Source organism: Gadus chalcogrammus, chromosome 10, assembly GCF_026213295.1.
Source record: "Gadus chalcogrammus isolate NIFS_2021 chromosome 10, NIFS_Gcha_1.0, whole genome shotgun sequence".
NCBI lineage: Eukaryota > Metazoa > Chordata > Actinopteri > Gadiformes > Gadidae > Gadus > Gadus chalcogrammus.
Genome location: NC_079421.1, coordinates 2,778,075 through 2,794,975, shown reverse-complemented (window position 1 = coordinate 2,794,975; position 16,901 = coordinate 2,778,075). Strand labels below are relative to the sequence as shown.

At 44.6% G+C, this 16,901-nt stretch overlaps 1 long non-coding RNA gene and 7 other non-coding genes across 8 annotated transcripts; all 8 read right to left on the bottom strand.

Annotated features, from left to right (window-relative positions):
- Window positions 1-1,619: 1,619 nt before the first annotated feature.
- On the bottom strand, window positions 1,620-9,401 carry LOC130390613 (uncharacterized). The gene is made up of 3 exons (XR_008896786.1): window positions 9,186-9,401; window positions 2,281-2,397; window positions 1,620-2,137 (listed from the first exon to the last, which is right to left on the bottom strand). It is a non-coding gene; the product is annotated as an uncharacterized LOC130390613 (long non-coding RNA).
- Window positions 9,402-10,014: 613 nt separating this feature from the next.
- Window positions 10,015-10,086, bottom strand: trnaa-ugc (transfer RNA alanine (anticodon UGC)). The gene has a single exon. It is a non-coding gene; the product is annotated as a tRNA-Ala (tRNA).
- Window positions 10,087-10,805: 719 nt separating this feature from the next.
- On the bottom strand, window positions 10,806-10,877 carry trnaa-ugc (transfer RNA alanine (anticodon UGC)). The gene has a single exon. It is a non-coding gene; the product is annotated as a tRNA-Ala (tRNA).
- A 673-nt stretch (window positions 10,878-11,550) lies between these two features.
- On the bottom strand, window positions 11,551-11,622 carry trnaa-ugc (transfer RNA alanine (anticodon UGC)). The gene has a single exon. It is a non-coding gene; the product is annotated as a tRNA-Ala (tRNA).
- Window positions 11,623-12,517: 895 nt separating this feature from the next.
- Window positions 12,518-12,589, bottom strand: trnaa-ugc (transfer RNA alanine (anticodon UGC)). The gene has a single exon. It is a non-coding gene; the product is annotated as a tRNA-Ala (tRNA).
- Window positions 12,590-13,487: 898 nt separating this feature from the next.
- trnaa-ugc (transfer RNA alanine (anticodon UGC)) lies at window positions 13,488-13,559 on the bottom strand. Its single transcript has one exon. It is a non-coding gene; the product is annotated as a tRNA-Ala (tRNA).
- An 897-nt stretch (window positions 13,560-14,456) lies between these two features.
- Window positions 14,457-14,528, bottom strand: trnaa-ugc (transfer RNA alanine (anticodon UGC)). Its single transcript has one exon. It is a non-coding gene; the product is annotated as a tRNA-Ala (tRNA).
- A 949-nt stretch (window positions 14,529-15,477) lies between these two features.
- Window positions 15,478-15,549, bottom strand: trnaa-ugc (transfer RNA alanine (anticodon UGC)). The gene has a single exon. It is a non-coding gene; the product is annotated as a tRNA-Ala (tRNA).
- Between the last annotated feature and the right edge of the window lie 1,352 nt (window positions 15,550-16,901).

Below are 16,901 nucleotides of genomic sequence, written 5' to 3'. Positions count from 1 at the left end.
CCTCCCCTCCCAATGATGTAGGAGGAGCTATGGTGGCCTGCACTGGCCTGTAAGGTGCATTAGGTACATTAAAAGCGATTTCATCGTCTACAACAGCATCAAGAAGCCAGGTGTCAAGTGAGGTTCATTGATTGATATAAATTGCATTTAGTTCTTTAGCCTGTCAAACTATAGCTCATAACTGACAAGTAAGCTAGAGATAATATTTATGATCAAAATGCATCCTCTCTAGAGCTGTTTGGCCTTTCTGGGCCGGCGTAGACAAATGGCAGTGCAACATGCTGCCGATGTAGATATGAAGGCTCATTTTAAAGGTCCCATGGCATGCTACTTTATGGATGCTTTAATATATTAGCGGGCCTCTAACACAGTATTTGAAGACGTTCCCGAAATTCATCGAATTTCAATGGTGCAGAATTACAGCCACTACGAGCCAGTCGCACATTGAGCTTTCCCCAAACGCGCCGTTTGGTTGTCTGCAGTGTTTGTGTGTTTAATGCAAATGAGGAGGAAAGAGGCGGGTCAAGGAGGAGAGTGGGGGTGCGGCCCTGAGCAGCTTGTGGCCACGGTACCATGCGCTTATCCGGGGTCGGGTCGCGGGGGGAGCAGCTCAAGCAGGGGGCCCCAGACTTCCCTAATATCATATTATACATAGATATCTATATCATATAATATATATTATGACGGCCAAAAGCTGTGTGCGCCTCCAGACAATATCATGAATCTCAAACGACTGCGTCGGGTTCACCGACGTCTCTGGTTCTTCCACTTCCACATCAATCTGAAGTAGATTGTACCGCGCGCTGCCGGCTGCATGCTGCCGGGCGGTGGTGCTTTGTGGCGGGGGAGCCCCGCAGCAGCGGGCAGCGGGGCTCAACGATGGCTGAGATAACCCCAACTACAGTCTCGTTGTGGAAATACCAGAGATGTCAAAGAACCAACGTGTTATGCGCCATAACACCAACAGCGGCAACCAACGGCTATCCAAAGAAGTGTACAACAATTGCGTTACAGTGTGTGTAATCACACACACACACACACACACACACACACACACACACACACACACACACGTGTGGTGCTCGCACGGTCGTAGCTCATTGGCGGGCCAAATTCTCTGGGGTGGCAAGGCAGAGAAAGGGGAGGTGGCATCTCCCCTTATGACGACATACAGGGAAAATTCCAAAACGGCGTGTCTGAGCTTCGTTTTTTCAAAGACGGAGCAGAATGCCTAGTGCTTGTTTTACAACCATCGCAATTTCGAGCTACTGGTGGAGCATAGGTAGACTAGGGGAACTCATATTGTTAGAAGAACTCAGAAAGTGAAATTTTCATGCCATGGGATCCTTAAGGTAACATAAACACAAATGTTGTTATTTTCAGGGGATACATATGGATATATTAATATTTCTGCTGAATCAATTCCACTAGATGCTACTAATTTCTACACATTGCACCTCACTGTGTAAATACAGCAAGGGAGAAGAAGAGAGACAGGAAACAGGCAGCAGCACCACGGGGGTCCGAGAAGATGCTTCCTAATCGATTCTAACCCATTAGAAAACATTCACAAACGTTCTCCAAACACACAACCACGCCCCACACAGTCACAGGAGGGCTTTTCTTTATGTGTTGCCAACATCAATGCTGCATTTTCAATGCGTCAAGTGATTTAGGAGGATGGATTTGCAATGATTCAATCTATATTGCACAGTCCGTAAGTGTTTTTGGTCCGATTTGAAATAATTGCCATTTGCTAAAAAGAACATCAGCTTAGAAAGCTGATGAAGATAAAAACTGACATAATATATTAAGCATCCTTTTATAAACATGCTGTCTATTGATCATACCTTAATCACGTAACCATGTAGGACAACAACCTGGGGAACCTGCGTCTCATGCAGGGACAGGAAACTTCCCAAAGCCAAACATAAACACTGACATCTCCGGAGAGTTCGGAGCCTCATCCCCGATCCCACATCACAAACATTTATTGTCTGTGGCAGTTGTAGGGCCAAAGGCAATTATAAAAACAAAACGCGGTGTCCCAGGACAAGCAGCTGGGGGAGACGAAGGAAGGCCTCGGGGCAGGTGGTGTCTAGTCGCTCTGATGGCGTTCTGCTTCAGCGGCTCGTTGCTGGAAGACGCAGACGGGGAAGAGACAACCGTCAGCCAGCGGACATATTTAGACAGGAGACAAACATTTAAGAGCTACTGGACACACAATCTAACTGCACAGTACAAACAAATAATACAAACTAACCACACAGTAATACAAACCGGTTAAAGCTCTTCTTCATATCCTAGGGCAGACAGAGGCCTGGATGTGACTGCCTTCCTTTTCTCCAGAAAAACTGTCCCGGTTCAAATAGAAGAGAAGTCAGCCCACAGGCTGTTCTACAAAACAGAGAGAGTCGGAAAAGGCAATTTTTTTTGGTTTAAACTGCAACCTGTTCATATATTGGGCAATGCAATGTGATTAATGCACAACATTCTACACATAGCTGCTAGCATTTCTGTACACGGGGAATGGGTTAGCCTAGCGATTGTTAGTACTTGCACTTGGTTCTATGAACATCTTTACTGTACTGACAGCGACATATTCTTTCAATTCTTATGACAAATGTACTTATTGTAAGTCGCTTTGGATAAAAGCGTCTGCTAAATGCCCCTAAATGTATGTGTAAATGTACATAGTCCCTTCAACAGATGAGCATTAAGATCACAGCTATGTTCTTGGCGTTTTTAGTTAGAGATTTTGTGTGTTTTAATGTGATCCACCACTGCCATGACAGAAGAAGCCTCCTTCTTTAAAGGGAAACTTCACCCATTTCCATTAAGCTTTGCATCGTTAGAAACACACTCATATTTTTGAATGGTCGTGCATCATTCCCTTATTTTCTGGAGAGACTGGAGAGATCCGTATCGATCTCCAACACTTCCTGTTTAAGATGACGCAATATGTCAATTTTTGCGTAGAAGTAAATAGGAAGTGTAAGAGGGGAGGATTCTCGTAAGACTACAAGCACCCCACTGACGCTACAGACCTATTAGAGCAGTGCCAGTGGGTGGGACTTCACCAGCAGAAACTAATATCCACAGCGTCTGAAGCTAAGCTAACAGAGGCTGTTGATAAAACTGAAGAACAATGGCGGAAGGTACTGGATCTTCACTAGATGTTGTGTGAAATGATTTTCAAGCAGTCTTGCGGTATCAGCTTGGTAGATGGAACAGCGAGGTGTCCGATAGGCGGAGATCTAGATCAGTGGGAGTGGCCAGCGAAGCCGTGCATCGTGGTGCATGGTGGGAGTTGTTTTCTTCAATCCACAAGCGCCAAAAAGTCATTTTCTGCCTTTTCTCGGTCAAGACGGCACCAAATTAGACTTTTATTTTATTATTCGACTACATATAGGACCCAATTTTATACATATTCATGTCTCCACTGGTGAAATGCTCCTTTAAGGATATTCTACAACTTCTAGCCTGAGTAGAATTTAACCCACTGATTCGTTGGGGGATTCAAAATTGTTTCATAATCGTTTTTTTTAACGACAAATTAGAGATTAACAGAGAGACCGCGAGAGAGAGACACAGACAGAAAGTTGAGAGAGAGAGAGAGAGAGAGAGAGAGAGAGAGAGAGAGAGGGGGGAGAGAGTAAGAGAGAGAGAGAGAGAGAGAGAGAGAGAGAGAGAGAGAGAGAGAGAGAGAGAGAGAGAGGGAGAGGGAGAGAGTAAGAGAGAGAGAGGGCCAAAGGGTAAAAAGGTGATACAGCCCATAGTGCATCAGAGACTGTATGTGTGTGTGTGTGTGTGTGTGTGTGTGTGTGTCTGTGTGTGTGTGTGTGTGTGTGTGTGTGTGTGTGTGTGTGTGTGTGTGTGTGTGTGTGTGTGTGTGTGTGTGTGTGTGTGTGTCCGATTTTGCAACAGCGATTTTGTTTTTGTTTTATTTTCGAATGCAGTGTAAGCTGAATCGATCAGACTCACCATTATTGTTATGAGCTACACCACTGAGAAACTCCTACTCCTACTGGGAGGAGGTCTACAGCAGGAGTATAACTCCTTGCAGGATAGCTGAGGTACCCTTGTTTCAGTGTGAGAGATAAAGTAAATAAACACAAAACATTTCCTTTTAGGCCTCAGCATGTAAAGAATTTTAGTATTCTCACGGCATGGGAATCCTATCTGTCTCCTCAGAAGACACATTATCAGTAACGCTTGGACCCCATTCGGTTTCAGTCAATTTGCGTGCCATCTAGATTCCTACTTCATATGTTTTATATGAGGTGTAAACAAGACGAGAGGCTGGTAGGTAGACTGGCATACTATTGAGAAATGCGAAACCTCCAGGGGAATCGGGACCTTTTCATCTGGTATAATGGATGACCAAGTCTGTCCAATGGATTCATTGCTGTTGAAGGACAACCAATCCTCCTGACCCCACACATAAAAAATGCATACAGGTTTTGAGCATTCCGGACGGCCGACTCCCCTGTGAACGCCCCTTCATTCTAGAGAAGACAGGAGTGTCCTATCAAGCCTTAATCAGCAGGGGACCACGTCTCCCATCAGCTGACAAGAAGTTAGGGATAAAATAGCTTGAGTTCAACCCGGATGGGGATTGATCGGATGCAGATTAGTCTACAAGTGGTAGTTGGGTTTGGTGTTGAGCAATAAGGGCTGACAACGGTTGGCAACACTAACTCAAAGCCAGCCATTAAAACCCAGGGCCAAGGGGACTAAAGGAGACATGCTTTAGATAGGGTCTTCACATATTAGTAAAGTCTTTCAGCCTCCTCTCACTGTGTCCTTTGACCTTCTGGATACGGTGGATCCAGCCCAGAGGACCTTATGATCCAGAAGGGTTCACCGTACATCTCAGGGGGGCTTTTGTTTTCTCTAGAACCTCACAGAACCCTAACCCTGATGGAGAAACTAACTCAACTGAATATTCGAGCTGTGAAACTTTGAGTGAGTGTGAAACAGTGTTAAGTCTGTGTCCTCCACAGAAGCAGGGGCAACAAAGACCACCAGATCCAAAGTTCCCCTGGGTCCCCTCACCCCCGCCAGCTGCGGTAATGAGACACGATGCGGGGCGCTCAAAGCCTTCTCCTCTCGCCCCGTGCCGTCCTCAGCGCCTCCCTCCACACGATGCTCCTTTATTCTCACAAGAATCAGGATCAAAACAAGTCGTCTGGTAAATATGGATGTTATCTCCACTGCAGGGTTCAAAAGACACATTTATTTTTCTTACTTTTGTGTTTGTTGAACTTATAACTCTTGAATTTTGGTTCTTGCCTAAATACATTTTTTTAAAGGCAGACATTGAAGAGACACACTCACAGACATACGCATAGTTTGATGTCGATATGCATGTACTCTGTGGTGGTGTGGGGGATAAAGTGTACGCTCACACTTGACGACCTAGTGTTTTTCTCCAGGTGCTCCAACGTCCTTCGGCCCGTTAGGTCACTTTGAAACCAAACCGCAGGACGATGTCAATGAAAGGGTATCCTTTCATTGAATCCTTCGCAACAAGACCTCAAATCAAACGATTGGACCACGTCTTTTCAGCCGTCTCTTTTCAAAACAGAGGTTCACTTGATTGAACAAGCAGCACAGCCACCACGTCTTTCAGAAGTTTAATAAAATGCCAGATTTTCTATTCCAAGATAAGTGAAGGAGACAAAGAGATTCACGTTTGCTGGCAAAGATCAAAGATCAGGAAAAAGATATCCAGAATGAATAGCCTGTTTGCCACCCTAACATTTGAGACGCGTTAAATGTGTGTGCAGGGTCAGAATATGCAAACCTCTAAGACATCAAACAGATCTGATGCAATCCAATGTAAACCGTGGAGGGGAGCGAAAAGGACAGCGCTACTTATGACAGTGATACAGCAGAGACAGAGTGATAATAAAAAGGGAACGATAAAAATACATTTAATATTTTGGAATAGAAAGCGTTCAACCATCTGAATGTCATCTGACGGTCTGTGATGGATAGCACCGTTCAAAGAGTGTTTCAACATTTACATTATGCATGACTCAAAAGGCCAACATTCTTCTGTCATTGTCAAAACTCGTTGACCTCACTCACTAGCATCTGATTGAAAACAGGAACAATATAAAAACTAGATCAATTTAAAAGCTAAAACTTTGTTGTTCGCAGCCACTGAGAAAATGTAATGTTTGTTAAAGACTGATTCAATAGAAGATTCTATGCTTAGTTTCATTTCTCATTTGGTACATACGTTTTCTTTTAAATTGGCCCTTTTTTCCGCATATCACCAACCCATAATAAGAAAAGGTTTGGAAATGGCCAAAGCAGTTTTTTTCAGAACCTTTCTTGTCTTATGCATCACAACTCCATCAGCACAGCTCCATTACCCCTTTTCTGACACCAAACCATGCATGTTTTCCTTTGAACTCATGATATACTATTCTCCTTTAGCCTCAATATTGCAGAGGCCTAGGAACGAATATTATACTTTATCCTCTATCATCATTATTAATATTGTAGTGGCCAAGGCTTTAAAATGGAAGAAACTGGCCTTTTCTCTCTTTCTCTCTCTCTCGCTCTCTCTCTGCCCCTCTCACTCTCTCTAGTACCATGGAGTGTTCCTCATGTGCTGCAACTGGTTGCGATTTGCGGAAAAAAAGAGAAAACCGTATACTTTTCTTGAAGGAAAGATAAACGCCCTTGTATGAGATAGTCCCCCACAAATTATCTAGATCAGATACACAGTGGGCTTTTGTCACACTAGCGGCCGGTACTTTGTGTTCAATAAGGGGTGTCGGCTTCTCTACGGTTCAAGCTTGTGCTATCTCCACCCACCCACACCTTCAGATTTGAGGTGGTGTGGCCGTAACATTTGTCTGATGTGACTTGGTAATCCAAAACTGTCAGTCACAGTCAGGCGCGTCGTTAAACCTGGGCATTCAAGGCTATAGCCCCGGATCTTTTTGGAATAGCCCCGGATCGCTGTGCCATCAAAAAAATAAATAATAATAATTATGATGAAAATAGCCCCGTAGAGTTTACTTCTTTGTGGGTTGCATTACCAGCCACAGATGCAACATTAGAGCCAGTGAAAACCGTAAAATTCTGACGTGTCCAAATATGGGCATATTTAGAATAATTTGTTGCAAAATATTGCAAATTCAACGTCGGTATTCTTTCTTCTCTATGCATAGCACATCTCGTCGATATTGCTGTTTCGTTCTGCTAGACTTTTAGTGAGATCAGAGTGTTGAGAAGGACAGTAATAAAATATCTTTGGTAAGATGGATATAAGATGAGAGACCCGCAGTGAATTCAACCCGGTCAACTTGACATCGGGTAGGTATATGACTGGTACTGTAAAACTTCAATAGCCCAGGCTTTTATTTGTTTCAATCACTGAACTTTCAAACAAAACTCTTGTTCAGCAAAAATGGGAAATACTATCAAGTTATTATTATTATTTAAACCAGTATGAATATTAGTAGCCTGTTAGTTGCCTGGTAACGTAAGTTACGGATGTAACTATGGATCTGTGAGACCGAGGGATGACCGTCACTACGGTCTAAAAAGGAATGAGTACATCGTTCTGCCTATCACCGAGATCATATGTCAAAAATCGTCATGCCCATGACATCCGGAAGCAGAACGTCCCGCGCTTGTAAATAGCATGGATTGCTACCGTTTCGTCCTCCTACCTTGATCGCCTAAGGCTGAGCGACAGAAGATAGTGACGGTCATCCCTCGGTCTCACAGATCCATAGTTACATCCGTAACTTACGATCTGTATCGACCTCACTCTGACCGTCACTACGGTCTAAAAAAGGATGACTAATACCAAAATGGTCGTGAAGAACGTATTGTTAAAATTGTTAAAAATGAATTGTTAAAACCTCACTCGGTCATGGACATGAGGCCCGTTGTTCGTGCCCTGGTGGAAAGAAGAAATGGTCGAAGCGTAGACTTTCACTGTACTACCTTGCCTTGGTCCAGCTGGGACTGCAAAAAACGCAGCACGTGAGGCACAGGGCAAGCCGCTGTTGGCTCAATATCCATACTCTGGCACCAGCCTGAGAAAAAATCTCCATCTGAGCGCATAGCTGGCTCTAGTAGATGGAGCCCTAGCGTTGTTGAGTGTCTCCCGAACAGACGCATCTAATCGATCAGTGTCGGGCTCTGTACTGGCCAAACCCAAAGGCGCAGGGCGACCGGGTTCGGATGCCATATCTGCCCGCCTGCTTGTGCCAGCAGGTCTGCCCTGCTCGGCAACTGCCATGGCTGACCCTGCAGTAGCTGGAGCAGATCTGAAAACCAGGGTCTCGCTGGCCAACGTGGGGCAACCAACAGGACTGTGTGTTGGCCCTCCTTGATCCTCTGCAGAACCTGAGGGATGAGACGGATCGGAGGTAAAGCGTACAAGCCTGTCGGCCACTCTTGCGATAGAGCATCCAGGCCCAAACTGCCCCCCTGCCCCCTGAGAGAGTACCACTCTGGGCAGTGGGTTGTTTCCGCTGACGCAAACAGATACACTTGCGCAACCTCGTAGCGCATCCAGATCTGTTTGACAACGTCTGTGTGCAGTCTCCACTCTCCCGGGAGTGATCCCGTCCTGGAGAGCATGTCGGCCACACTGTTTGCTACGCCCAGAATGTGCACAGCCCTTACCGAGGCAAGTCGAGGCCATGCCCACTTTGTCCCCCCCTGGTGATTGACATGATACACCGCTGAGGAGTTATCCGATCTCACCAGAACGTGGTTGCGCTGTATCGCTGGCAGGAATCGCTGAAGGGCGAGGTGAATGGCCTTCAGCTCGAGGACATTTATATGCTCTGACGTCCACGGAGGTTGCCAAATGCCCCTTACCGAACGTCCTTCCCAGACAGCCCCCCACAGAGAGGGGTGCATCTCAACAGGGATGAATCTGTCGAGATGACCTGCCTCCTGTGTGGAAGACCCCCCAGGGGGACACCTCTGAGCAGGAACTCCCTGTTCCTCCAAGGACGCAGGGCCCAAATGCAAGCTCGAGAAACACGCAGCTTGACCTGCCTGTCGTCTCTTGGGTGGAGTTGGAAAGCGTTGAAACAGTACTGGAAGGTTCGTGACCTCAGCAGACCAAGTGGAACTACTACAGCTGCTGCAGCCATCAAGCTGAGCTCTGTTGGCGGTAACCAGCTAGCCGAAAATACCTCAGGGTCTCGATCAAGCTGTCCGCTCTCCGACCAGTGAGAGACGCTTTCATACTGGCTGAATCGAAGAGAATCCCCAGGAACACTGCCTGTTGACGGGGCTGCACATTGCTCTTCTTCCAGTTGACTGTGAAGCCCAAGAACTGGATGTGGGCCGGCAACGTATTGGTGTCAGGCTACCGTCCGGTAGCTTGAGCCGTGCAACCGCAACCTCTCACTCACTCACACACAACACATACAATCTGTCTATGTCGCAACCAAGTCGATTTTGTCTAGAGGGGAGTAACTGAGTGCCCCCTCCCGAAGTGGTACAGCCCAGGTCGGCCTTGAACTGCGATTGGTCAGAAAGACATAACAGCCAATGTCAACATTGAACTCTCGTGCAGGCTCGAACAGAGTGAGACACAGACACCCACCCACCCACACACACACACACACCCACCCACCCACCCACACACACACACACACACACACACACACACACACACACACACACACACACACACACACACACACACACACACACACACACACACACACACACACACATTTAAGGAGTTTTTCACCCGCTCCGTATCCAGCTTGTTCCACGCTTAAAGCACCCAGGCTACTAGTATGCGGCGAGCTGGGGCACTCATGTTCCCCCCTGCGGTGTATTCCTTGTCCGCAACCCCTGCCATCCAGTTGTCATACATTCATGCAGACTGGCTTTGAACGGCTGATTCCATTGATGTACTTTGCGTGTGCCTTGTTTTTCAAGTTCATGAAATAAATGTGTGAATTTATTGTTTGTTTTATCAATGAATGTTTTTTAATGAAAAATGTCACTTGGAGATGCCGGGGATTGAACCCGGGGCCTCATACATGCAAAGCATGCGCTCTACCACTGAGCTACATCCCCACTGAATCACTAAATGAAAAGAACAAAATATAAATAAGATATAAATGAATACGCCTTTGACGTGACCAATCATGCAGACTGGCTTTGAACGGCTGATTCCATGGATGTACTTTGCGTGTGCCGTGTTTTCCCGCCGATGTGGCAGTTTGCAAATTGTATTCTCTATGCATAGCGCATCAGGTCAATATGCTGTTTAGTGCTGCTTGCACAGATTCAGGAGACCAGCAGTGAATTCAACCCGGTTGAATTCATTGGGTAGGCGCACGACAGTGTTTATTTGCCTACAGGCTTTTCTAATGTCTCATCTTGTCTGCTAGTGTATGTGGTGCACTTTCCTACCCTTAACGTAAACATTAACATACTCAGAAGGCCTGCCCAGACGTGAGTCAGGCATGACGAATGGTCTTTTCTTTACTTCTCAAACTACGTTACAATTGCATATTTCAACAGCCCGGTTTTCAAATTTTCCCGGGGGAGAAACACCCGAACCCCCTTTTAAAATGACTCTAACTTCTGGGCTACAGCCCCGAATGTTTTCAATTGCTAGCGAGGCCCCTGGTCACAGTTAACACATGCAATCTGTTTGACCTAAAGAGGGGAATCTGAGTCCACGGCGAGCTGGGGCTTTGCGTGTGCCTTGTTTTTCAAGTTCATGAAATAAATGCGTGAATTTATTGTTTGTTTTATCAAAGGAATGTTTTTTAATGAAAATTGTCACTTGGAGATGCCGGGGATTGAACCCGGTGCCTCATACATGCAAAGCATGCGCTCTACCACTGAGCTACATCCCCACTGGAATTCTAATGGAAAAGAACAAGATATAAATGAGTTATAAATGAATAAGCCTTGGACGTGACCAATCATGAAGACTGGCTTTGAACGGCTGATTCCATGGATGTACTTTGCGTGTGCCGTGTTTTCCTGCCGATGTGGCGGTTTGCAAATTGTATTCTCTATGCATAGCGCATCAGGTCGATATTGCTGTTTAGTGCTGCATGCACAGATTCAGGAGACCCGCAGTGAATTCAACCCGGTTGAATTCATTGGGTAGGCGCATGACAGTGTTTATTTACCTACAGGCTTTTCTAATGTCTCATCTTGGCTGCTAGTGTATGTGGTGCACTTTCCTATCCTTAACGTAAACATTAACATACTCAGAAGGCCTGCCCCGACGTGAGTCAGGCATGACGATTGGTCTTTCCTTTCCTTCTCAAACGACGGTACAATTGCATATTTCATCAGCCCGGTTTTCAAATTTTCTGGGCTACAGCCCCGAATGTTTTCAATTGCTAGCGAGGCCCCTGGTCACAGTTAACACAGGCAATCTGTTTGACCTAAAGAGGGCAATCTGAGTCCACGGCGAGCTGGGGCTTTGGGTGTGCCTTGTTTTTCAAGTTCATGAAATAATTGCGTGAATTTATTGTTTGTTTTATCAATGAATGTTTTTTAATGAAAATTGTCACTTGGAGATGCCGGGGATTGAACCCGGGGCCTCATACATGCAAAGCATGCGCTCTACCACTGAGCTACATCCCCACTAAAATTCAGTGGGAAAAGGACAACATATAAATAAGATATGAAAGAATAAGCCTTGGACGTGACCAGTCATGCAGACTGGCTTTGAATGGCTGATTCCATGGATGTACTTTGCATGTGCCGTGTTTTCCCGCAGATGTGGCGGTTATGCTGTTGAGAGCTTAAATAAATGGACTATATAAGTTGACTATGAACAATTATTGAAGTTTAACATTTTGTTCAGCAAATTTGACAACTGACAGATGCAATATTGTAGCCAGTACAAAACTGCAAAATTCTGACGTGTACATTTATGGCCAGATTTAGAATCATTTGTTGCAAAATGTTGCAAATTGTATTCTCTATGCATAGCGCATCAGGTCAATATGCTGTTTAGTGCTGCTTGCACCGATTCAGGAGACCCGCAGTGAATTCATCCCGGTTGAATTCATTGGGTAGGCGCACGACAGTGTATTTGGCCACAAGCTATTCTAATCTCTCATCTTGGCTGCTAGTGTATGTGGTGCACTTTCCTATCCTTAACGTAAACATTAACATACTCAGAAGGCCTGCCCCGACGTGAGTCAGGCATGACGATTGGTCTTTCCTTTCCTTCTCAAACTATGTTACAATTGCATATTTCATCAGCCCGGTTTTCACATTTTCCCGGGGGAGAAACACCCAAACCCCCTTTTAGAATGACTCTAACTTCTGGGCTACAGCCCAGAATGTTTTCAATTGCTAGCGACGCCCCTGGTCGCAGTTAACACATGCAATCTGTTTAACCTAAAGAGGGAAATCTGAGTCCACGGCGAGCTTGGGATTTGCGTGTTCCTTGTTTTTCAAGTTCATGAAATAAATGCGTGAATATATTGTTTGTTTTATCAATGAATGTTTTTTAATAAAAAATGTCACCTGGAGATGCCGGGGATTGAACCCGGGGCCTCATACATGCAAAGCATGCGCTCTACCACTGAGCTACATCCCCACTGAAAAACAAAGGTAAAAGAACAATATATAAATGAGTTATAAATGAATAAGCCTTGGATGTGACCAATCATGCAGACTGGCTTTGAACGGCTGATTCCATGGATGTACTTTGCATGTGCTGTGTTTTCCCCACCGATGTGGCGGTTATGCTGTTGAGAGCTTAAATAAATGGACTTTATAAGTTGACTATGAACAATTATTGAAGTTTAACATTTTGTTCAGCAAATTTGACAACTGACAGATGCAATATTGTAGCCAGTGCAAAATCGCAAAATTCTGACGTGTACATTTATGGCCAGATTTAGAATCATTTGTTGCAAAATGTTGCAAATTGTATTCTCTATGCATAGCCCATCAGGTCGATATGCTGTTTAGTGCTGCTTGCACAGATTCAGGAGACCCGCAGTGAATTCATCCCGGTTGAATTCATTGGGTAGGCGCATGACAGTGTCAATTTGGCTACAGGCTTTTCTAATCTCTCATCTTGGCTGCTAGTGTATGTGGTGCACTTTCCTATCCTTAACGTAAACATTAACATACTCAGAAGGCCTGCCCCGACGTGAGTCAGGGATGACGATTGGTCTTTCCTTTCCTTCTCAAACTACGTTACAATTGCACATTTCATCAGCCCGGTTTTCAAATTTTCCCGGGGGAGAAACACCCGAACCCCCTTTTAGAATGACTCTATCTTCTGGGCTACAGCCCCGAATGTTTTCAATTGCTAGCGACGCCCCTGGTCACAGTTAACACATGCAATCTGTTTGACCTAAAGAGGGGAATCTGAGTCCACGGCGAGCTGGGGCTTTGCGTGTGCCTTGTTTTTCAAGTTCATGAAATAAATACGTGAATTTATTGTTTGTTTTATCAATGAATGTTTTTTAATGAAAATTGTCACCTGGAGATGCCGGGGATTGAACCCGGGGCCTCATACATGCAAAGCATGCGCTCTACCACTGAGCTACATCCCCACTGAAACTCGAAGGAAAAAGGACAATATATAAATTAGATATAAATGAATAAGCCTTGGACGTAACCAGTCATTCAGACTGGCTTTGAACGGCTGATTCCATGGATGTACTTTGCGTGTGCCGTGTTTTCCCGCCGATGTGGCGGTTTTGCTGTTGAGAGCTTAAATAAATGGACTATATAAGTTGACAATGATCAATTATTGAAGTTTAACAATTTGTTCAGCAAATTTGACAACTGACAGTTGCAATATTGTAGCAAGTGAAAACCGCAAAATTCTGACGTGTACATTTATGGCCAAATTTAGAATTATTTGTTGCAAAATGTTGCAAATTGTATTCTCTATGCATAGCGCATCAGGTCGATATTGCTGTTTAGTGCTGCTTGCACAGATTCAGGAGACCCGCAGTGAATTCAACCCGGTTGAATTCATTGGGTAGGCGCATGACAGTGTTTATTTGGCTACAGGCTTTTCTAATCTCTCATCTTGGCTGCTAGTGTATGTGGTGCACTTTCCTATCCTTAACGTAATCATTAACATACTCAGAAGGCCTGCCCCGACGTGAGTCAGGGATGACGATTGGTCTTCCCTTTCCTTCTCAAACTACGTTACAATTGCACATTTCATCAGCCCGGTTTTCAAATTTTCCCGAGGGAGAAACACCCGAACCCCCTTTTAGAATGACTCTATCTTCTGGGCTACAGCCCCGAATGTTTTCAATTGCTAGCGACGCCCCTGGTCACAGTTAACACATGCAATCAGTTTGACCTAAAGAGGGGAATCTGAGTCCACGGCGAGCTGGGGCTTTGCGTGTGCCTTGTTTTTCAAGTTCATGAAATAAATGCGTGAATTTATTGTTTGTTTTATCAATGAATGTTTTTTAATGAAAATTGTCACCTGGAGATGCCGGGGATTGAACCCGGGGCCTCATACATGCAAAGCATGCGCTCTACCACTGAGCTACAACCCCACTGAAACTCGAATGAAAAAGGACATCGTATAAATAAGATATAAATGAATAAGCCTTGGACGTGACTAGTCATGCAGACTGGCTTTGAACGGCTGATTCCATGGATGTACTTTGCGTGTGCCGTGTTTTCCCGCCGATGTGGCGGTTTTGCTGTTGAGAGCTTAAATAAATGGACTATATAAGTTGACTATGAACAATTATTGAAGTTTAACATTTTGTTCAGCAAATTTGACAACTGACAGATGCAATATTGTAGCCAGTGAAAACCGCAAAATTCTGACGTGTACATTTATGGCCAGATTTAGAATCATTTGTTGCAAAATGTTGCAAATTGTATTCTCTATGCATAGCGCATCAGGTCGATATTGCTGTTTAGTGCTGCTTGCACAGATTCAGGAGACCCGCAGTGAATTCATCCCGGTTGAATTCATTGGGTAGGCGCATGACAGTGTTTATTTGGCCACAAGCTTTTCTAATCTCTCATCTTGGCTGCTTGTGTATGTGGTGCACTTTCCTATCCTTAACGTAAACATTAACATACTCAGAAGGCCTGCCCCGACGTGAGTCAGGAATGACGATTGGTCTTTCCTTTCCTTCTCAAACTACGTTACAATTGCATATTTCATCAGCCCGGTTTTTTAATTTTCCCGAGGGAGAAACACCCGAACCCCCTTTTAAAATGACTCTAACTTCTGGGCTAAAGCCCCGAATGTTTTCAATTGCTAGCGACGCCCCTGGTCACAGTTAACAGATGCAACAAATGCACACACACACACAAGGAGTTTTTCACCCGCTCCGTATCCAGCTGGTTCCACGCTTAAAACACCCAGGCTACTAGCATGCGGCGAGCTTGGGCTTTGTGTGTGCCTTGTTTTTCAAGTTCATGAAATAAATGCTTGAATTTATTGTTTGTTTTATCAATGAATGTTTTTTAATGAAAATTATCACCTGGAGATGCCGGGGATTGAACCCGGGGCCTCATACATGCAAAGCATGCGCTCTACCACTGAGCTACATCCCCACTGAAAAAACCAATGGGAAAAGAACAAGATAAAAATGAGATATAAATTAATAAGCCTAGGACGTGACCAATCATGCAGACTGGCTTTGAACGGCTGATTCCATGGATGTACTTTGCATGTGCCGTGTTTTCCCGCAGATGTGGCGGTTATGCTGTTGAGAGCTTAAATAAATGGACTATATAAGTTGACTATGAACAATTATTGAAGTTTAACATTTTGTTCATCAAATTTGACAACTGACAGATGCAATATTGTAGCCAGTGCAAAACCGCAAAATTCTGACGTGTACATTTATGGCCAGATTTAGAATCATTTGTTGCAAAATGTTGCAAATTGTATTCTCTATGCATAGCGCATCAGGTCGATATGCTATTTAGTGCTGCTTGCACCGATTCAGGAGACCCGCAGTGAATTCAACCCGGTTGAATAAATTGGGTAGGCGCATGACAGTGTTTATTTACCTACAGGCTTTTCTAATGTCTCATCTTGGCTGCTAGTGTATGTGGTGCACTTTCCTATCCATAACGTAAACATTAACATAATCAGAAGGCCTGCCCCGACGTGAGTCAGGCATGACGATTGGTCTTTCCTTTCCTTCTCAAACTACGTTACAATTGCAGATTTCATCAGCCCGGTTTTCAAATTCCTGGGCTACAGCCCCGAATGTTTTCAATTGCTACCGACGCCCCTGGTCAGAGTTAACACAAGCAATCTGTTTTACCTAAAGAGGGGAATCTGAGTCCATATTTCCCTTTTCTTTATAGATCTGTATTATTCTGCCACTGCACCTCTTCATCACATTCTACTGGTCCAGGCAAGATTGTTTATTTTGACCTTAATAAAAGTCTTGAATATTCTCGTGGAATTAGTTTTGGAATTGATCTTTTTAATGTAAATCGGTACAAGACGCTTCATTATGAGTCTAAAGAACACAAAGTCCGTAGCAGGATGAAGTTCCGATTACAACTCCAAACAAACTCTTTGGAGTCAGATGTTGGCCCGAACACTTATACGTAACCAGGCTTGTGTTACCGCCAAACACTCGCTGTGCTTATGGCTTCAAAGAAGTGAAAGACAAGGGCTGGAATTTTTGGAATTACTTTCTTTTGTTGGAGATAGATAGAGAGGAAAACCTAATTTAGAACAGGACAGTGTGTGTGTGTGTGTGTGTGTGTGTGTGTGTGTGTGTGTGTGTGTGTGTGTGTGTGTGTGTGTGTGTGTGTGTGTGTGTGTGTGTGTGTGTGTGTGTGTTTGTGTGTCTGCATGTGTGTGGGGTTGTTCGCAGACAAAAGCAGAGAGTTGTAGAAACACGCAGAATGGAGAAGGAAGGACTAAAGAGTAGCCTTTGTTT